Genomic DNA, 23,660 nt, shown 5'->3' on the forward strand with positions numbered 1-23,660 from the left:
TAACGTGGTAATTTAGTTTATGCATTTCATCAAACAGTTGGAATGCATACAAGTTAACTTTTTTAAAAATGTTGAAAACATGATACTTCCGATTCAAGTTATCAATTCCAAATCATCATATACTTCCGATTTCGACTTTGAAGCGTGCAATTCCGATTTTGATTTCATTCCAACAAAAATTCTGATTTCCATTTTGAAACCTTGAAATCCGATTTCAATTCTAAATCATCATATACTTTCGATTTCGACTTTGAAGCGTGCAATTCCGATTTTGATTTCATTCCAACAAAAATTCTGATTTCAATTTTGAAACCTTGAAATCCCGATTCCAAATTTCTTTGTAATACCGATAATCAAGACACAAACTGTTCCGATTAGAATATATGTTCCAATTTCAAAAGCTTCCGACTTCAGATGCGACATCCTATGTCTGATCAATTTCACATTTTGATTTTGATTTCCGAAAATCTGATTGGGAATTGTGAGTACCGATTCCGAGTCCCTCAATGTCGACTGTGACTGCGAGTCTAGAACTCTGATTCAAATTTCATGAACAATGAAGAAATTCCGATTCCAAATGAGTTCGTTTGCGAATGTGGGAAATTCCAATTCAAGTATTCAACAAAAAAATCGATGTTACATATTTGAGATTGAAGGTTATTATCTTATTTACACACACACACACAAACAATATGTTATAACTCGTGAGAATGATAGTTATAAAATTAAATGGATTTTGATATTTAAAAATCACAATTATTAATCTTTTATTTTCAATAATTTATTAATTAATAGAGTTATTTGATTGTTATGTAACTTTATAATCTTTGATTTTGAGATATATAGGACAAAAAGACTAGACAAATTTCATGTAATAGCAAAATTTTTGAATATGATTCTTTCTAGAAATAGAGTTAGAAAGAGGTATAGGATAGTTTGAGCGGGAATTGAAATTATAAGATGTTTTAGAGTAGGACACTTTGAAAGTACATTGGTATAAACTTGATGACTTTCCTTTATTTTACATACAAATTGCCACAACAACAATGACAAAAATACAAACATATACACATAAACAAAGAAATCGTTTGAATGCAATAATTGAATGTAAAATCCTTTAATAGACATTACATTTTTCAGATAAAATATTTTCTTAGAAAGAGCACATGATGTCACATTTGAATAACTTTTGACCCAAATGAAAATAAATGAAAACATGTGTGATTTTACATAAATAAACTTCCAAAATGTGGAGCAAAACTTTCTTATTGTTGGAAATGTGAACAGCCAAAAGTCAATTATACCACAAAACTCTAAATAAAGCTCCAAGGAAAAGGAAAAGGAAGAGAGAAGAAATTCATTGGCTATCTTCATCAAATGAAGAAGTAAGATTAAAATGATTTTGAGCCTATCCTTATTATATCTACATTTTAGTAAGCTAATTAAAGGAAAATGAATAATAAAAAAGGAGATGTAACCAAAATGTAAGGGTATTAACAGCAAGAAGGGCAGTGAACAAATGGCATCCTCTTATGGATAAAAGAAATTGAAAATCAAAAAGTATGGAATTATCATGTTAGCATATTCAGCTCGGTTCAAAACTGTTGCCTTTAAACTTTTGTTAGGACATACCAGATTAAGGATTAACAATACTTGATACTCACATAAACACAACAATTTCAAACCTTCGCAGATTCAATCATAGAGTAAGATCACTTAGGTGCTTATTTATAGTCTCATAGTGAAAGATGTCGAGAAAATTTAAAAAAAAAAAAAAAAAAGGCAGATCCATTGTTGTTTGCAAAACCTCATCGAAGGGAAACTTCAAACTCCATCGTAGAAATTGAAGACGTAACAAAAATGTCAAAAAAAAAAAAAAAAAAAAAAAAAAAAACACATTTAACTCCTTTCCTTGTTAAATAATCCAAGTGTTTCATCAAACACTTGACATGTGTCACAACCCGCAAACAAAAGAAAATATAAAAAGGTTAAAGACCAGAGTTTTCCTATGCATTTTAGGTTTTTTGCTCAAAATGAAGTCAGTGTACAGCTTGAAAAAGAGACCACCCTTTTTCTTCATCTTTGTGTTCCTTCTTGAACCCTAATAAAAAATAAAATCAAAATATTAGTAATTATTAAAATAAACAAAATCAACCTATTTCATGAAGTATAAGAAAAGAGACATACATGTCCTACATAAAATTAAAAATCATTTTAACATCTAAAAGATCATAGAAGAATTACAATCATTGAAAGAATAATAGTATAAAAAACAGTTCATATTTCATCTAAACCTGGAATGCTGAAAAGTTATACGAAATCACTCTATTTGATTGTTAATCAAAGAATCACGATCTTATATTTATGTAATAGCATAAGTTGGTGCAAACGTCCATAACACATAGGAAAACGATGGTCATGGTGACGAAGGAAGCAAAGTTAGAGGAGTTGATCTTTATGAGATTTCGATTACAGGGCATGGAAATAACTTAATCTTTTTGCACATACATTCAGCCAGGGCCGGTCTAAAGATATTTCATGCCCAGGGCAAAAAGACTTAAAATGCCCATGTGGGACTATAAGGAATACATATACACTATACAATATAATGATAATTACTACAGCTAAACACTTAGAAATATAATTAAAATACATATATTTTTCTATGATAAACCCAAAACATGGAACAGGGTCTGGGACTAAAATGCCAATAAATAGAAAACTTAAAATAAATACATATATCCTATGATAATATAAATTGCTAAATTAAAACACTTAGAAGCTTCAGTTTAGTGCCTCTACATGAATTGAATCTGTAAACAAATTTGAAAATACATTGACTCAGTAGTTTCTCACATCCAACCAGGTTTGGATAATAGATAGTTTAGAAACAATCAAGCTACATAAAAATTTAGTGTTCATAAAGAATTTATGCTCTTTCATTTTTTAATCAAACTTACTAAACAAAAGATATTCCATACACGAAGGTAATTATTCCAATATGCCATTTATGAAATCCGATAAATACAATTGTAATGGCTTTTGACAGACTTGTAACTTAAAATCAAATATAATTAAAACTGGAAGTCCCAAAGAGTCCTAAATTGAAAAGAAAAAAAAACAATTAATATATAGAATTTACTTGAGAGATTGTAGATCTGTAGCCAGAAAAATGTAGATGAGGCAACACAAACCAAGCCACTAGGCAATTGCTAATTGGCAAAATCAGGAATCAGGTTCAGCCTGCAGAGTGCGGCAAACCTCAACTTCCAAGCCATAGAGAAATTGGGCAAACTTGCAAAAAAAAAATAATAAAAAATAAAGCTGTGGTTTTTATTTAATATAGAGAGGAGAAGATATGCATGTTTTATTTATATTAAAATTGAAAGCTAAAAACGCAGAAGGTGAGAATGAGAAAAGGGGGCAACAGGCGAGAATGAGAAGGGCAGAAGCAAACTCACAATGCGAAAAATCGATAATTAGATTGTCAGATTGAGAGAATCAGTTGGAGATAGGGGCGTGATTCACAGATCTGTGAACGGTAATTCAACGATCAACAACTGGAGGATTTTTTTATACTCTTTGATTTCTGATCAATTATTAGGCGCGATCTCTGATTTTACGTGAATTTGGTTTCCCGCCTAAAGTCTCTCCACGATTTCACTAAGATGACTAATTTCCCCCAAATCCACTTCCCGTCTCCTCGTTTTCTCCCTGCTGCTCTTCTGTTGTGTGGCTGATGATTCGTATTTTTCCCCGATTGCCACTTTCGATTTTCAGTGACACGATCTACATGCAACCAACGAAGGCCCAACAAATAAACATGCCCATAACAGATAATTAGAAACTGATGCCCCCATTGTACTTGCTGCCCTGGGCGGTGGCCCAGGTCGCCCTACGCCTGGGCCGGCCCTGCATTCAGCATATTGGGGATAATTAAGAAATGAGAGCGTACAACGAACAAAGAGAGTATAGTACCATGGAAGATGATGAATGTTGACGAGCAAACCTAAAGCTTATTGTTGAGTGGGAGAATGGAAGTTGAAAAGTGAAACACATCGATCAAACTTGTGTAATTTCTAGTTTTTGAGAAAGATGGAAGTGAGGCCAAAAATACATGCTTCAATATTTAATAATACATACAACCCGTTGTCAACTATGAATGGAGTCTCATTAAAAAAATGTGAATGGAGTATAGTTGTGATAGAGGCGGTTTAGGGACGGGGAGAAATGCAGATGGAAGAATCATATTTGAAATATTTGAGAATTGAATGGACCGAGATTTATGGGATTCTATTTATTGAAGGAGACGTTCTGAATTAATGGGATTACAATGTGAAATTCAAATTTAAATGTGTAATATATATATATATATATATATATATATATATATATATATATATATATATATATATATATATATATATATATATATATATATATATATATATGGAAAAAGTGAATATACCCTTAAGGGTATATAAGCTTAGGTACTCAAACTTACCATAATACGTCGTTTTGTTTGATATATATTTATTATAATGTTTTTAAACTTCAATCCTTAACTTGATTTATTTTCAAGATTTTCAAATTTTCAATATTATCTTCCTCTTACATCAAATTTTTTGACGAACACCTACTAAGTTATATATATTATAGTTGAAAATGAAAATTATGTAAGAGGAAGATAAATGCGAAATTTATAAAAATCTTTGAAATAAATCAAGTTAGAAGTTGAATTATAAGAACATTAGACAATTACAATGTATATAAATGATACAAAACGACATAGTATGGTGAGTTTGGGTACCTAAGCTTATATACCCTAAGGGTATATTCACTTTTCCATATATATATATATATATATATATATATATATATATATATATATATATATATATATATATATATATATATATATATATATATATATATATATATATATATATATATACCCGCGCAAAGCGGCGGACGACAAATACTTTGTTTCGACAATTAATTTCTTTTCGATGGAGAATGATTATTTTCAATTCAATCATTAGTTTGTTTTAGTAAACATGTCATATTAAAAATAAAGAAAATTCATGAAATGACCAAATTATAGGGTGTTGAGTATTTATTTGGATGAAAAAAAGATCTAGTCAAAACCTTGGAAGAGAAGATTTATAGGAGTTTGTTTAAATTTTAATATTATTTTATTAGTGATTAGTTATACAATTAGCTTAATGATTTAGACGTCTTAAAAAAATATTATTATTTTATTCAATCTATTTTTAGAAATAGTGGGATTTGTTTTATAAGATAGTAAAGATATATATATATATATATATATATATATATATATATATATATATATATATATATATATATACTAGCCGTCTACCCGCGCAAAGTGGCGGGCGGCGAATAATTTGATCTCTTTAGAGTTAAAACCACTTGTACTGTTTATCGTCCTCTTTTTTTTTTTCGTTTTCGTTAATTCCTTTATTTATTTAATGTCCTACTAAGTAAAATGCTAAAATATATAAATAATTGTTTATAAAAATAAACCTTTAGAATATCAGGTGTTATGATTCAAAAGTCGATAAATAGGCTTTTGAGAAGACCAAAATACTTAGGTGTCAACTTGTTCATTGTGATTTTAAACCAAGTTTGATCACAAATTAAAACATTTTTAACGATGATATGTAATTCAAGGATTCATATTGATTTAGGTTCTCGAAACCTTAAAATATTGAACAAAATCTATATAGAACCTTATAATAAGGACAATAATCACCCTAATCAGGAAGTCCATGTGATGAAACTTGATATTATAAGGACCAATGATGAAAAAAGTTTCATTTTTAGACTAAACAAGATAAAAAATATACAAACTACCTTAATCATGTTAAATCATGTATTTAACCGTTCTTTATTGCAAAAGTAAGATGTCAAAATATACAAACTAATGATAATACAATGCTCTAACTGGCCCTCTTGGTTGAGTTCTTTGAACCTACAAAGCCAACACATTAAAGAAACATAGTCAAAACCTTTTTAGGAACAAACCTGATATAATAAAGCCTTCACCCAATATATTTATAAGATAAAAATACAAAAAGTTACAAATGATGAAATCAATTACAAGTAAGGATTAAAATAAAACCTATTAAGAAAGAACCATCTGCAGGAAGGATAATTGAATGAACATGTATTTTCTGATTGATTCAAATTTTGAATTATCCGAAATTCAGGTAAGGAGATAGAATTTGTTGAGAAATATAAGGATTCAAAACACATGTTAAAATTTAATATTATTTTATTGATGACTACTTGTACTATTAGTTTAATGATTTGAACGTCTTAAAAAAATAATATTATTATATTCAATCTATTTTTAGAAATAGTGAGATTTCTTTTATAAGATAGTAAAGATATATATATATATATATATATATATATATATATATATATATATATATATATATATACTAGTTTATAACCCGTGAGAACCACGGTTATAAAATTAATTAAACTTTTATATTAAAAAATCAAAATTACTAATAAATTATTTTAAATAAATTATTACTTAAGAGATATTTTTTTAGTTATATAGAATTATAATTGTTGATTTAAACAAATATGTGAAGTTATATCACCTTATAATCTGTATTGATTTTATTTTATTTTTTAATTTAATGTTATTAATTTAATATAATTAGAATGAAAAATTTTAAATTTTGAAATTTAAAATGGAGAATCAATTATTAATTAATTTAATGTAATTAGAGTGGAAATTTTAAATTTGAAATTTGAAATTGATAATTAATAATTTGACAAGTGGCATGATATGTTACATATAGTTATTAATGAGAAATTCTAATAGTATGACACTTGTCAATAGGAGAATAAACCTATTCATTTATTAGAATAGGAAGATATATATATATATATATATATATATATATATATATATATATATATATATATCTTAAAGTTGGACAATCCTTAGGAACAGTAGCTGACCAGGGTATTGTTCCTCCGGTTACTCTCCTCTATACCATGGTTGCCGCTTCATGATCCTTCCCACCGCCTCTGTTATCATCATTGTTATTCCATTACATTTTCTTTTACTTCCCGATCCTTCCACTGTCTTTCCTTTTATCTGGCCACCGCTTCTTCATCTCAATCCTTCCACCCTCTATGAGGGTGTCTCTTTAGAACCGATTGAGCACCACATCACCACCGTCTGCTTCCGTTTTTTACGGTTTCCTCTTCCATGTTTTCTCATCTGTTCACCGTCGCCTCCCCATCCTATTTACCTTACATCGCTTAAAAAAGGCTGCTTAGAACAACCCTAATGGAGTTGTAGGTCGACTGTTTTTTTGTGATGATTTCTGCAACGAAGCAACAACACTCTGCTTCATATCTGCACCGCTTACTTCCTCCTCCACTTTCTTTCTTCAATATCGGCGCCATGGGAAGAACTCACTTCAAAGCTTTGCCTTTTCGCTTATCAGTTTATAGGTATGCTTATAGTTCTATGTCTTTGATCAGTTGTACTCACGTGTTATTTTGATTTTGCTCACCGTTTGTTTACCCAATCAGGTTCGGATTTGTGTACTTCTTCTTCACCTCTTCCCACCTTCCACTGCTTCCATTTTCCTTCCAATTGATTTAGATCCTTCTGGTAGCCTTGCCTTCGATTTCTTCCGATCATCTCTATCTCTAGTCCTTCTTTAACCCTCTGCTTTCAACCACCGCGTAAACCCAATTGATCTTCAAGAAAGCTACTGAAATATACCATCTCCAAGCTTTCAACTTGACTGATGAAAGGAAATTGGATATAGATGGTAAGTTATGGACCACCGCTTATATACAAGGTATGTGCCTTCGATTGTACCAGCATGCAACACCACCGCATGTTTCTTTTCCATCAAATTTTTTCCTTTTTAAAAACGCTCTAATATCAGCCACCGCCTCTAACCTTCAGCACGAGCAAACCACCACTCACTGATCACCACATTTCCATTCCGCAGTTCGACTGACCATGTCTGCTCTTGCTTCATGTGTGGTCCGATGACCTAGTTCTGTTCGCTATTAACGTCGAACTACATGGATGATATTGCTGAAAGGGGAACTAACTAGATGATGTTGCTTTATGTTTTCAGGTAAATCACTCTTCAAATTTTGATTAGGTTTCTTTTAATTTTTGGATTTTCGACGATAGTGATGAGTCGATTGAAATTGTTTTGATGTATTTTCTATCTTTCAGCAGAAGCAATTTCATATAGCAATCATATCATCGTCGCCTTATTGGTAGGGATTGAATGAATGAGAATACTGTTGTCCCAGGTCTCTCCAACACATAGTTAAGTTTTACATGTTCTGATTTTTGTTGCTTACTTTCCATTTCTAGGGAAAAAACAAGTGACTGTCCTTGTTTCTGATTTCGTTCTTCATCTGCTAATTTCATCGATTTCTTTTTCTATTATGTTGGTAGTGATCACAAATTAGACTTAATTAATCGGCTTTCTGTGAAATGTTATCCCAAGAACATGTTCCAATGACCCACTTCAAACACAAGGTTCGTTCAAAGTTTTTTGTTATTTTTTCCGTTTTGTTTCTCAATACTTACTGAAAATGAATAGTATCTGTTGATTGTGTTTTTGACCATCTAATGACAGAAAAATCCTTAATAGTTTGTTACTATGGAATATATTTTTTTTGGCAGGGAGAAATGACACTTTTTCATATGTATTCAAGGGACTTTATATTGAAGACATAGATACTTCTACAGCAGTGATCGTCTATGTAAATCATGCCGACTTCATTGTATTATCTTTTGGTTTTGGTGTTTATTCAGGTGTGAATTAGTTTCATCTCAATTCTTTTAGTTTTTTTGGTTAATTTAATGAGTTTATCTCATGTTGCAATTTAAATAAGATGAGGACTAACATTAATTTCTTGGATTAACATCATCAGGGTTGTTGAATAGCAACATGGTTCTTCCTCTCTTACAAGGACATATCTGTTATTGATGCTTTCAACTTGAAATTAATTAATCAGTATATGATTCCTTTGTTTTGTTTGTAAGGTACTTTTGATGGTAACTCCATGAAGGTAGTCGAGTTATTATTCAACAATGGGTTCAAAGAGGCTTATGTTATCTGAGGTGGAGTTAGTGGCAACTACGGGTGGCTAGTATCATTCACTTTTTTCTTCATGCTTCATTTTTTTAGACATCAATTTTTTAGCAAAGATTCTGAAGAAAATAAAGACTTCATTTCATCCCCGAAAAAGAAAGAAATCGATACTTTGGGAACGTTTCACAATGGATTAACAGTAGAAATCTATTAGAAATACATTTTATGTATGTTATCAATAAATCATAGACATGAGGCAGGGTTAAGCTTAAGCAACTATAAGTAGCCTTTGAAACGAACCTATAATAATAGTTTTTTCTAGGGGTACCAATTATAAAACAAAATGATATATATCTCTTTTTAATTTGACAATTTTGGTGAAGGAATTTTCTGAAATTACTATTTAATGATGGAAGCATTCAAATAGGAGAATATTTGGCCAAAGTATGTGTTTAATTTATCGTAAGTTTTGGGTAGTTGGATACTCAGGTGGAAGCATACGTATATGGGCTGCACTCAAGTACATTCCTGATAGAATAGCAGGTATTTCACCATTTTTTAAATCAAATACTTTTTTTAATCTGGTTATCTTGAACTGAGTATGCAGTTTTTTATGTTCAAATCAAATCCAATTTTTTTTTTGGTTAAAATTGACTGATTTTAGCAGCAAAAAAAAATACATATAATTTTTGTTATCGTCAACAGTTTTGTGACTAAACTACCCCTGTGTAAAGTTATTTTGTTCATATTTCAATTTTACATGTAAAGTTATTTTGTTCATACATACCAGTCTACCCCGACACTTGAATATGCCTCAGTGCAGTAAAATGGGACAGTATTTGGAGTTTTTTATGTTCAAATTGAATGCGAATTTTTTTTTAAATTAAAATTGACTGATTTTATCAACAAAAATTATTTTTTGTTTATTGTTAATAGTTTGTGTAACACCCAAAAATTTACGCCAAATTTAAACTTTTAATTCTAACAAAAGAGTCAAATAGTAATTGTTTTTACAAAACATTTCCAATCCATTTATTTTCAGAGTGTCCCAAAATAGACGATGAGGATGAGAAGCGATACGGTCACGCCTTCGCCTTCCCTCGCTCTCCTGAAGTACCTGAAACAATAAACTGAAAACTGTAAGCCCGATGGCTTAGTGAGCTACCCCCAAAATACCAACACCATACTGACAGAAACCACAGCCATAACGATCAATCAAACAACATACATACTGGGCCATCGGCCGGACTGGTCCGCCCTACTAGGCCTACAGTCTATCTGAATCTATCACGAGCCTTCGGCATGACTGGTCCGCCGCGTGGGCCTACAGTCTCCCCGTGCCGCTCAGAGGGTGTGTTGGCCTTCAGCACAAAGCAGGACCGCCTCAACCCAACCAACAAGCAACTAACCATGTACGCATACTATCATATACTGGCATATACACATAGCAAACATATCTATCTCATTGACCATCAATCATAGAGTTTCACTTGTAACTAGAGTATCGACCTAACAGGTCACTAGCATACCAATCTTTACGGATAATAAAAGCATAACATACTATCTTTCATGATTCCGATCTAACAGATCAGAGTCATATGTAGCATACCATAACAACAGATCTAACCAATCTCTAGTATAGCAATCATCCTAAACCAGGATGAAATCTAGCATGGCAATAACAAAGCAACCATCCTAAACCAGGATGAAATCTAGCATGGCAATAACAAAGCAGCCATCCTAAACCAGGATGTAAATCATAAAGGGCCGGCCTTGGTGTCGTAGACCCTATCGATATAGTGAGGATAACTCACCTCGCAGATGTCGATTGAAATGCAAACTCCAACTACCGGATCACTTGACATCGGCACCACCACCTATAACCATGGCACAATATAGTCATTAGTTCTTATTCTTAGGAGACACCCGATAACCTCTTAGTAATTCCTGATCAAGTTCAGAGTCCTCGGTCAAGGTCAACAGTCCATGTTGACCTCAACTCGACGAGTACACTCGGACACTCGCCGTGTCCGTGGAGCACATTCCAACTCGCTGAGTTATCGAAGAGACTCGTCGAGTTGCTTCGAATCCCGATAAATATTTAAGGGCCACCCGTCGAGTTTCCTCCTTGCAACTCGACGGGTACACACGCATGCCTATCCAAGGGAAAAGCCATTCGACTCGCCGAGTCGTTCTTCAACTCGTCGAGTTTTATAGCGATCTTCATCGGACTCGCCGAGTTGTTCATCCAAATCATTGAGTTCAATGACCATCTTCATGTGACTTGCCGAGTCATCCTTGAGACTCACCGAGTCCATCCAGTCCTCTTTCCATACAAACCTGTTTTGAGCCATGCAGCAGCTCCAAATCACGGATCCAAGCTTCTAGAGCATACTTACCATGTAAAGTTGCAAACTTTACGTGCATGCATGGTTATAAAGGCTCCAAATGTCTATTTTAAGTTCTTAATGGAGCTTCTAGTCTAAGAGAGACTCCAACCACAACCAATACATCAACTTTATGCCTCTAGCATCCAATAAGGGACCAGATCTGAAGTTACAACTTCAGATCTAGCCCATAGCTCAACATCCCAACTTCAAAATCCATAAAAAGCCCTAGAATCAACCAAAGGGAAGAAAAGGGAAGTAAGAATGGTACATTGATACCTTCAAACATTGCTAGCTGAGGCAAAACCCGCTTCCCACTCCTTTCTTGCTTCAATTTCCTTTGCACTCTTAGCTTCGTTCCTCCAAGATCCTCTTTTCCAAGCTTCAAACCCACACCAAGGCACACACACACGAATTAGGGTTTCAAGGGTTCGCAAAGACTGTAAAGAGTCCCACAGGAGGTTGAGGCTCCTTTAAATAGGGGTGCAAACCCCGAGATTTAGGGTTTCATCTGCCAGCTCCTACTCGCCGAGTCCCAATAGTGGACTCGACGAGTAGGTCACTAACCACACGTTCTCACCCCGCTGCTACTCGACGAGTAGGTCGACCAACTCGTCGAGTAGAGATTTATCCAGAAATTCTTAATTAATTAATACCTGAGGATCGGTGCGTTACAATTCTCCCCCACTTGAACTAGACTTCGTCCTCGAAGTCCGCTGAAGAAAACAATGTCGGGTAATGCTCACGTATTTCTGCTTCCGGCTCCCACGTCCACTCGGATCCCCTCTGATGTTCCCACTGCACCTTTACTAAAGGTATTTCCTTATTCCGCAGAATCTTCTTCTTCTTTTCCAAAATTGCTACAGGCCTCTCCACATAGTTCAGGCGCTCATCGACCTAAATGTCATCCAACGATACCACTGCCTCCTGGTCCATGACGCACTTTCGCAATTACGAAACATGAAATGTGTTGTGGATCCGGCTAAGTTCCTCCGGAAGCTCTAGCCTATAAGCCACCTTGCCAACTTTGGCAACAATCCTGAACGGCCCAATGAATCGGGGACCCAATTTCCCCCTCTTCCTGAAACGGATCACACCCTTCCAGGGTGAGACCTTCAGGAGAACCATGTCACCCACCTGAAATTCCAACTCAGATCGGCATCGATCGGCATAACTCTTCTGTCGACTCTGAGCGGTCTGCAGTCGCTGTCTAATCTTTTGTATCATCTTGGTAGTTTGCAAAACTACCTCTGTCCGACCCATCACCCTGTGCCCAACCTCGCCCCAATAGACTAGGGTCCTACACTTCCGCCCATACAACAGCTCGAAAGATGGGGCACCAATACTGGAATGATAGTTGTTGTTGTAAGCGAACTCTGGAAGTGGTAGGTGGGAATCCCAACTGCCACCGAAACCAATGACGCACACCCTCAACATATCTTCGAGGGTCTGAGTGGTCCGCTCACTCTGCCCATCCGTCTGTGGATGGAACGCTGTACTGAAATCCAGCCTTGTACCTACTTCCTCGTGGAACTTCTGCCAAAAACGGGATGTAAATCGGAAATCCCGATCGGAAACTATGGAAACTGGAACCCTATGGCGAGAGACAATCTCGCGGACATATAGGTCGGCCAACTTCTCCGCCGATGAACTCTCCTGTATAGCTAGGAAATGGGCACTCTTCTTCAATCGATCCACGATGACTCATATAGCGTCGAATCCCCTTGCCGTTCTTGGCAATTTCGTGATGAAATCCATCGTGATCCCTTCCCATTTCCAATTGGGAATCTCTAGAGGCTGCAGCTTACCATGCGGCCTCTAGTGCTCGGCCTTGATCATCCTGCAGGTCAAGCACCTCTCAACGTACCAAGCGATATCTCGCTTCATACTAGGCCACCAATAACTCAAACTCAAATCTCGGTACATCCTGGTAGCCCCCGGGTGAATAGAAAAACGAGACTTATGAGCCTCCTCTATCACTGTCTGCCGAACTCCTCCAGTCATTGGAACCTAAACCCGACCATATCGGGTCAACAACCCATGGCTATCCTGAACAAACCGGGCGCTTTCGCCCTTAATCCTTTCCAATTTCCAATTTTCCGGTTCCATACCCTCGATCTGAGCATCCCTGACCAAACCCACCAGCGGGGAATCCACCGCTATCCTCATACATCTGGCTGGGGTAGAAGACCTAGCTGACTTGCGGCTCAAAGCGTCCGCAACTACATTCGCTTTACCAGGATGGTAAAGGATCTCGCAATCATAGTCCTTGACTACGTCTAGCCACCTGCACTGCCTCATATTCAAGTTCGGCTGATCCATAATGTGCCTCAAACTCTTGTGATCCGTGTATATGGTACAACGGACCCCGTAAAAATAGTGCCTCCAAACCTTGAGAGCGAAGACCACTGCGCCCAGCTCAAGATCGTGCGTGGGGTATCTCGTCTCATGCGGCTTCAGCTGTCGCGATGCATAAGCTACCACTCGCCCCCTCTGCATGAGGACTGCCCCTAGGCCTGTGATGGACGCATCACAATATACCACGAAATCCTCCACTCCCTCGGAAGTGTCAACATTGGCGCCTCGCATAACCGCTGTTGGAGGGTCTCAAATGCCCTCTGCTGCTCCGGTCCCCACCGGAAATCCACCCCCTTCCTCGTTAGACAAGTGAGGGGTACGACAATCTTGGAGAAATCATGAATGAATCTCCGATAGTACCCTACTAAACCCAGAAAACTCCTGATGTCTGAGGGAGATCTCGGAGTCTCCCACTGCATAACCGCCTCCACCTTGGCCGGATCGACCAAAATCCCATTCTGGTTAACGAGATGTCCAAGAAACTGAACCTCTCGTAACCAGAACTCACACTTCGGTAACTTGGCATAAAGATGTTCTCGTCGCAGCACCTCCACCAGCTCCCTGAGGTGCTCCTCATGCTGCTCTCGGCTCTTAGAATACACCAAGATGTCATCTATAAACACAATGACCGAGCGATCGAGCATCGGTCTGCAGACTCGGTTCATCAGATTCATGAATACTGTTGGCGCGTTGGTGAGTCTAAACGGCATCACCACGAACTCGTAATGACCATAACGAGTCCGGAATGCAATCTTCTCTACATCATCCTCCCTCACCCTGACATGGTGGTATCTTGATCTCAAATCTATATTGGAAAACCAAAATGCACCCTGCAACTGGTCGAAAAGATCATCTATCCTCGGGAGTGGATAACGGTTCTTCACCGTTAACTTATTCAACTCCATATAGTCAATACACATCTTGTGCGAACCATCCTTCTTCTTGATGAAGAGGATTGGTGCTCCCCAGGGTGAGCTACTCGGTCGAATGAACTGCTTACCCAGCAGTTCCTGCAGCTGAGATGATAGCTCCTGCATCTCTGGCAGTGCCAAACGGTACAGCGCCTTGGCAATTGGGGCCGCACCTGGCACTAGATCAATCCTAAACTCAACCTGCCTCACCGGAGGCACTCCGGGTAACTCCTCCGGAAACACATCAGCAAACTCTCTAACCACAGGGACCTCTGAAACTAAGAGCTGCTCCCTAACCCGCGTATCTACCACATACGCCAAATAATCGGCACAACTGTGCTGAATATACTGTCGAGCCCTGTCCGCCGAACAAAACCCTGATCCCGACCTGGTGCCCTCACCATATACCACCAGTTCTCCCCCACTTGGGGTTCGAACCACTACCCGCTGTCCCTCATAGTCGATCATGGCGCCAAAACGGCTAAGCCAATCCATTCCTACAATCACACATACATCGCCCATGGGGATAGGAATCAAATCTATCGGGAAAGGCACCCCGAAAATCTCCAACTCGCATCCTCGATAGACCGAAGAAGCAGAAACCCCATGCTCATTGGCGATCGAAACTCGCAACGGACACTTAAGATCATCTATCAGCACACTGAACCCTCTAGAGAAGGTCTGAGATACGAACGACTGACTCGCCCCCGAGTCAAATAAAACCAAAGCAGAAAAAGAATTTACTAAAAACGTACCTGATCATAGGCACAACCAATAAGCATAGTACAAATACAATAACTGAGATAGAGAATAGGAACATACCAATAACCACATCCAGTGCTGCCTTGGCCTCCTCGGCCGTGAGATGGAAGGCACAACCCTGAGCCTTCGGAGGCTCCATCTTGACTGGCCTCCTATCTCCAATCCTCACAGTAGCTGGCGCAGAACCCTATGCCGGCTTGGCGGCGAGCTGCGGACAGTTAGTCTTCACATGACCAACCTGATGACAATTGTAACAAATCCTCATATCTGCTGGAGGGGCGGACTGACGGCAGCCCCTGGCATAGTGCCCCTCCTTGCCACATTTGTGGCACCCCCCTCCTGTTCGACAAACCCCTGAATGAGCCTTGCCACACTTTCCACAAGTGCGACTCTGATGACCCTCGGACCGTGTATCAGCAGTTTTGGACCGCTTAAGCGCCGGCTGAGACTATGCCGGTGCCTGGCGCTGCTCCTTCAGCTGCAGCTCTATCTCCAACTCACGCCGCCGCGTGGCTTCCTATTGGTCCAGGAGGGTATCACATCGCTGAGTAGACACAAACTTTCGAATATCCGTCTTGAGCATACTCAGATAACGATTCATCTAAGACTACTCTGAAGCAAAATCCGGGCAAAACATAGCCCTCTCTGTGAACATACGGGTAATATCCATGACAGACTCCCCATCCTATCTCAAACTCAAAAACTCCTGAGCAAGCCGCTCCCGTTCCACACGCGGAACGCAGTGGGTGCGAAACATATCCCGGAACTGCTCCCAAGTAATAGCAGCCTTCTGATCATCAGTATACAAACCCGTCGTCAGACTCCACCAGTCCTTCGCCCCAAGCCTCAGCAGGTTCAGGGCACACCTGACCTTCTGGTCAGCAGGGCATGAACACGTGAAGAAACATCCCTCCACGTTAGATAACCACCTCATAGTCTGAATGGCATCCTGTGTACCATCAAATGTCGGGGGCTTTGTATTTTCGAAGTCCCGGTACTGGAAAGCCCTACCGGCTCCTCCTCCTCCAACCCCTTCAGCAGTTACAGCCGAAGTGGCTGCAGCGACAGCAGTCTCTGCTAGAGCGGCATACCGCTCATCAAAATACTTGACCATCGTGGTCTTAATCGACCCAAACTTCTCTAGCAGCTGCGCTCGGAATGCAGTAGCAATCTCATCGTGCATGATCTCCCGGATCCGGGCATCCAACTCCTCAGTCCCTATCTGAACCACGAGCTCAGGTGCTACCAACACCTCCAATCCTCCGTCTCCTGACCCTGATCTTGATCCTGATCTGGATCCGAACCCCGAAGCAACACGTATTGTCACCACCATACTACAAACACACTCAATGTCTTAGACATATCATATAATGACGGAAACCAATTAATCTCAATCCCTAGGGGTTTTGACTTCCTTGATACGTATATGGGTCCTATGCTTTCAGTAGTATGGGCCCTTACTACCTTCCACACCTACCCATATTTGTCTCAAGTATCACCACAACGCCTTAAACTATATTTAACGTAATATGCGCTCAACCCTCACTAACAGGCGACATCGCCTAACTAGTAATTGATCCTGCAATTCCACATCACTCACACATCCATGAAACTTCCATCATCCCCTGCAGCGCTAGTGTACACTGGCCGCACATAGCGCTGGACCCGATAGACTTTCGAATGTCCAATCCCACATTAAGGTTGAATCGGACATTCTCAGGCTATAAGATCTTGACTATCCACAGCCGTCGTGCATACACTAATCTTCTACAATTATGATGTCAATCCTATATACAAGAAACCCTAGGCTAATAGGTATCATACATTCAGGCCAATCTATCATGCGATTCCTGAAAATACGTAGCCTAGCACTTAGCATGCTATTCTAACATATCAGAATATCAAATAACTGTATGGTATTTTGGGGCTTACTTACAAGCTCCGACTGATCGTACCCTCTGCATCCTCCATCCTTTATTTTGAAAACCATTTTATAAAAACTTATTTTCCGAAAACCTCCTTGGTTTGAAACTAGGTTCACACGAGTGTTCCTCCAATTCACTCAAACCAAGGCTCTGATACCAACTTGTAACACCCAAAAATTTACGCCAAATTTAAACTTTTAATTCTAACAAAAGAGTCAAATAGTAGTTGTTTTTACAAAACATTTCCAATCCATTTATTTTCAGAGTGTCCCAAAATAGATGATGAGGATGAGGAACGGTACGGTCACGCCTTCGCCTTCCCTCGCTCTCCTAAAGTACCTGAAACAATAAACTAAAAACTGTAAGCCCGAGGGCTTAGTGAGGTGCCCCCAAAATACCAACACCATACTGAAAAAACCACAGCCATAACGATCAATCAAACAACATACATATTGGGCCATCGGCCGGACTGGTCCGCCCTACTGGGCCTACAGTCTATCTGAATCTATCCCAAGCCTTCGGCATGACTGGTCCGCCGCATGGGCATACAGTCTCCCCGGGCCGCTCAAAGGGTGTGTTAGCCTCCAACACAAAGCAGGACTGCCTCAACCCAACCAACAAGCAACTAACCATGTACGCATACTATCATATACCGGCATATAGACATAGCAAACATATCTATCTCATTGACCATCAATCATAGAGTTTCACTCGTAACTAGAGTATCGACCTAACAGGTCACTAGCATACCAATCCTTACGGATCATAAAAACATAACATACTATCTATCACGATTCCAATCTAACATATCAGAGTCATATGTAGCATACCATAACAATAGATCTAACCGATCTCTAGTATAACAATCATCCTAAACAGGATGAATCTAATAAGGCAATAACATAACACCCCTCCTAAGCCAGGATGAAATCTAGCATGGAAATAACAAAGCAACCATCCTAAACCAGGATGTAAATCATAAAGGGTCGGCCTTGGTGTCGTAGACCCTATCGATATAGTGAGGATAACTCACCTCGCAGATGTCGATTGAAATGCAAACTCCAACTATCGGATCACTTGACACTGGCACCACCACCTATAACCATTGCACAATATACTCGTAAGTTCTTATTCTTATGAGACACCCCATAACCTCTTAGTAATTCCTGATCAAGGTCAGAGTCCTCGGTCAAGGTCAACAATCCATGTTGACCTCAACTCGCCGAGTGCACTCGGACACTCGCCGAGTCCGTGGAGCACATTCCAACTCGCTGAGTCATCGAAGAGACTTGTTGAGTTCCTTCGAATTCCGATAAATCCTTAAGGGCCACCCGTCGATTTTCCTCCTTGCAACTCAACGGGTACACACGCATGCCTATCCAAGGGAAAAGCCATCCGACTCGGCGAGTTGTTCTTCAACGCGTCGAGTTTTATGGCGATCTTCATCGGACTCACCGAGTTGTTCATCCAACTCGCCGAGTTCAATGACCATCTTCATGTGACTCGCCAAGTCATCCTTGAGACTCGTCGAGTCCATCCAGTCCTCTTTCCATACAGACCTGTTTTGAGCCATACAACGGCTCCAAATCATAGATCCAAGCTTCAAGAGCATACTTACCACGTAAAGTTGCAAACTTTACGTGCATGCATGGTTATAAAGGCTCCAAATGTCTATTTTAAGTTCTTAATGGAGTATCTAGTCTAAGAGGTACTCCAACCACAACCAATACAGTAACTTTATGCCTCTAGCATCCAATAAGGGTCCAGATCTGAAGTTACAACTTCAGATCTAGCCCATAGCTCAACATCCCAACTTTAAAATCCATAAAAAGCCCTAGTATCAACCAAAGGGAAGAAAAGGGAAGTAAGAATGGTACTTTGATACCTTCAAACATTGCTAGCTGAGGCAAAACCCGCTTCCAATAACATCAAACCATTCATCAACAGAAGAAATAAAAAAATGGGTAGATAAAATTAAAGATTGATATATTTTCATGGAGATAAAAATTTCAAACAGAAATAGCCCTTGAGAGAGCAAAGTAAGTAACAGATTTTATGTAATCTATCTTAGATATATTTATTTATCTCATACTACTGTTGCTACTACTATATGAGTTTTGGAACTATTTGTTGTTTACCATTTCTCACAGAGAGCAGCGTAGAAGCTTCTTAAAGGTACAATGTCCTTATAACTGTTCTCTTTTCATATAATCCAATTCAGTCACTGATTCTTTTTGTTTTCATGCTTAGATGTCCCAAATTCCAAACTCCGTTGTTCAAACCTTGAGCATTCTTCATTTCTGTAAACCTTAATTTATGTGATTCAAGTTATTTAACCTATTTTATTCCAACCCTTCAATAGAATCAACAAAAATAACAAACACCATATATTAGAAAAAGCTGAAAAGGATGTTTCAGTTGTGAAGGTTCAGTATATAGCTCAATTAGTAAATCATTGATTTGAAAAGTACTACTAACAAATAACCAAGTGTTTGTTTTTGTTCATTCATCCTTTACAAAAAAGTCAAACTTTTTAGAGTTTGTTGTTATAAGTGATTTAAAGTTAATGTAGAAAAAGTAGAAAAAACCAAGATGTAATTCAAAGATTGTTTTTCAGGTTTGATAATGCTAGTTGACGTTTTTTTAATATGATTTTTGCCTAAGCCCTCATAATGATTGTATCTCTAAATAATAATGCAGAAACGGAGGATTACTTCATTGATTCCCTTGAAGAATGGAGAAAAGCCAAAATCCTTGATAAGTTTATATTGCTTGGGCATTCTTTTCGAGGATATGTTGTATCTAAAGTTGTTGGAGACCTAAACAGTGACCAACTCAGGTAGGAATTTTGTAACAACATAACACTATAATGATGTGACACTCAAGGAAATAAATATTGTTATTTGTTAAGGTATTTATCATAACTTGGTTGTGTAACGTTTCAGATATAAGACATGTGGTGTTAGGGTGGCTACGTCTGCGTCTCGCATAAGAATAGTATCTTCTGTACATCCTATACCATAAGAGAAGGACAATGGAATTACTTCAAACTACAATGCATTAATAAGAAAATAGTTTTAACTCCAATGTTGTAAACAAGTGTCCAGTTATTGTGTGAGAATTTACTCATTTTTGTATAGTATTTATGTAGCATATACATGATATACCATGTATGGTGGTTACTATTGAATCAAAGAGATGCTTCAGGAAATGGAATACAATTCTAAATCGTCTTCTGTAGAGAAACTGCATGTTAAGGAGACCAAAAAGCATAAATTTGTCTTTGTATGTCTTTAATGACTTAGAACAAAAAAAATCACACATCTAGCCCTGCAACGCGGGGTAACTCACCTAGTTGTATTTCAAGAATGAATTAAAATGGGAGGTTAAAAATATGAGAAGGTCCACAAAATTAACACGTTTCACATAAAAGATGAGAAGCTCCATAAAACTGACACTAGTTGACAAAAACTATTCTGTAATACCTCAAAAATCAAGGATAAAAATTCCATTTTTATTATAATTAAAACATTACGGTAACTTGTTTAAAACATTGAAAAGTATTTTTAATAAAACAATCATCAGAGTTCATTTCCCAAAGATCTCATATTGCGGAAACCACATGTGTGTGCTCCGCGATCGTCCCGAGCTCTTTCATTTGAAAATCGGGGTACCTGAAACCAAAACTGAAAACTGAAAGCACAAAGCTTAGTGAGTTCCTCAAATATCACATACCATACATAACAAATATATTGCAAGCATATTCGAGTGTTGGCCTACCCCTTCGTTCTGTTTCTAATCGGATACTGCCGAGCATATTTGGGTGCTCGACCTGCCCCTCCGGTCTATCTCAACCGGATACTGCCGAGCATATCTGGGTGCTCGACCTGCCCCTTCGGTCTATCTCAACCGGATACTGCCGAACATATCTGGGTGCTCGACCTGCCCCTTCGGTCTATCACAACTGGATACTTCCATGCATATTTGGGTGCTCGACCTGCCCCTTCCGTCTATCTCAACCGGATATTGCCGAGCATATCTGGGTGCTTGTTTACCCCTTCGGTCTATTTCCAACTAGATACTGCCGAACATATATGGGTGCTAGCCTACCCCTTCGATCTATCTTAATCGGATACCGGGTCTATTTCACCCCTACGACTACCATATAATCACACAAAAAGCATCAAACAAACACATGCACAACTGATAATTATCACAAAGACAATCATCATACTATAACATAACAAGTGGTCCAGCCTTGGTGTCTTTAACCCACGTATTCTAACAAGGGAGACTCACCTCAAATGTTGAAGCTCACAGAAAGAATTCCCTAGCTTCAGCCCTAACGACTACCCGAGCTATCAATACCAAAATATCATCCAATTAGCAATTGGGTTCCAAACCATGATCCATAATCCATACTTGGGGTAAAATGACCATTTTACCCCTGGCCTAACAAGACTTTCAACCAAAACCCAAACTCAAAACCAATAAGCCCAAAACTATAAGATCCACAAAGCCCGCTAATGGCCCAATTTTCTAAATTAGGCACAAACCTTTACATGAGGCTTTTCTAAAGTCCATTTACATTTCTTGAACCAAAACACATAATCATAGCCAACCCAACTCAACCTTAAATTGTGCAAGCCCAAACTCGAAATGACACTTCAAGACTCAATAAGGCCTAATTACTCCAATTAGCCCAAATCCATTATGGGCCTATCCCGAAAAGGCCAATATCCAAAACGGTCTGAAATACTAAATGGTCAACCCTAGCCAACTCCTGGTCCATGGTCCAAAGCTCAAAGTCCACAAAACAAGAAAGGTTAACCAGGCCGATTATGCCGTGCGTACTTATCTGGTACGCCTAACGTATACCCCTTTGGGCCTGTACGCGATGCGTACCAGGTGGGTACACCCAGCATACTCCCCTGGACCCCAAAAAGATCTATATAATGAATAGTCAAGGTAGAGACTTTACACCTTAGAAGTCTCGAAATGAAGATGCTAACACTGGATCTCTAAGCTCTTCCCTAGGAGTTGAGTCTTTAACCTTCTTCTTTTCTTGCAAAAACCACCAAAAGTCTTCTTTCAAGCTCCAAGCTTCACCCAAGGCACTCTAGGGTTTCATGAAAGTCAAAAGAGGTGGTGGCCGACCTAAAATGACCAAAGGGGTAGTATAATGTTGCTTATATAGGGTAGGAACCCCGAATTTAGGGTTTGCGTCTGAAGAGAGTATGCCCCTCATACCCCTTAGTACGCCTGACGTACTCACTAACCACCCGCGACCATTTATCCTTATATGCTAGGCGTACCCAACCAACACGTGCATGCATCCTCGCGTGCATGGGACTGATATGCAAACTTTTCCATCCAATGGTCAATTCTGCCAATAAATTCAAAATACCATAACTCACTCATCCTAAGTCCGTTTCCAACGAACCTTATATCAACGAAAAGTTGGTGAGAAGCCCTACGCTCCTAGCAATACCCCAATCCTTAAAACCTCCCAAACAAAGCCAAAACTCCATAAAATTTCGGAATATCAGCTTATGGTTATAACTTTGGCCTCTAAAGACACAATCGAATACTAGGACCACTAGTACCATGACACTCACATCCGAAATGGGTCAGATCCTTCCTTTCCCGAAGCCTTAAACCCTAAGACAACTGATGAGTGGGCCGCAGCCCCAAACAACGAGGCAAATCTGAAACCGAGTGTTACATATTCTTTTACTCCAATAGGAAGTTTTATATATATATATATATATATATATATATATATATATATATATATTCTAATAAAAGAATATTTTTATTCTTCTTTTCTCAATTGTCATCCTATTAGGCCTTCTAATTAATATCATGTCACTTTGTCAACCTATTGATTCTCCACTTCAAATTTTAAAATTTAAATTTTCCCACCCTAATTACATTAAACTAATAACATTAGAATAAAAATTAAAATAAAATTAATAGAAATTATAAGGTTGTATAGTTTCACGTATTTATTTAAATTAACGATTATAATTTTATATAACTGAAAAAATATCTTTTAATTAATAATTTATTTAAAATAATTGATTATTAATTTTTAGTTTTTATTGTGAAAATGTAACATCCCGGAATATCAAGAGTAAAGTTGAAGGGCTAAAAGTGTAATTGGGAAAGGGCAACTCGGCGAGTCCA

At 38.1% G+C, this 23,660-nt stretch overlaps 1 long non-coding RNA gene across 4 annotated transcripts; it reads right to left on the bottom strand.

The window, feature by feature from the left end:
- Positions 1–1,885: 1,885 nt before the first annotated feature.
- LOC145053077 (uncharacterized) lies at positions 1,886–4,235 on the bottom strand. 4 transcript variants are annotated; one of them, XR_013684346.1, is made up of 4 exons: positions 4,010–4,235; positions 3,462–3,912; positions 3,143–3,294; positions 1,886–2,101 (listed from the first exon to the last, which is right to left on the bottom strand). It is a non-coding gene; the product is annotated as an uncharacterized LOC145053077 (long non-coding RNA). The 4 variants fall into 4 exon arrangements; XR_013684347.1 differs by having other exon boundaries at positions 3,462–3,789; positions 3,979–4,231; XR_013684345.1 differs by lacking the exon at positions 4,010–4,235 and having other exon boundaries at positions 3,462–3,945.
- Positions 4,236–23,660: the final 19,425 nt, after the last annotated feature.

The sequence above is a fragment of the Lactuca serriola genome, chromosome 5, assembly GCF_051521515.1.
Source record: "Lactuca serriola cultivar US96UC23 chromosome 5, Lser_US96UC23_V15, whole genome shotgun sequence".
NCBI lineage: Eukaryota > Viridiplantae > Streptophyta > Magnoliopsida > Asterales > Asteraceae > Lactuca > Lactuca serriola.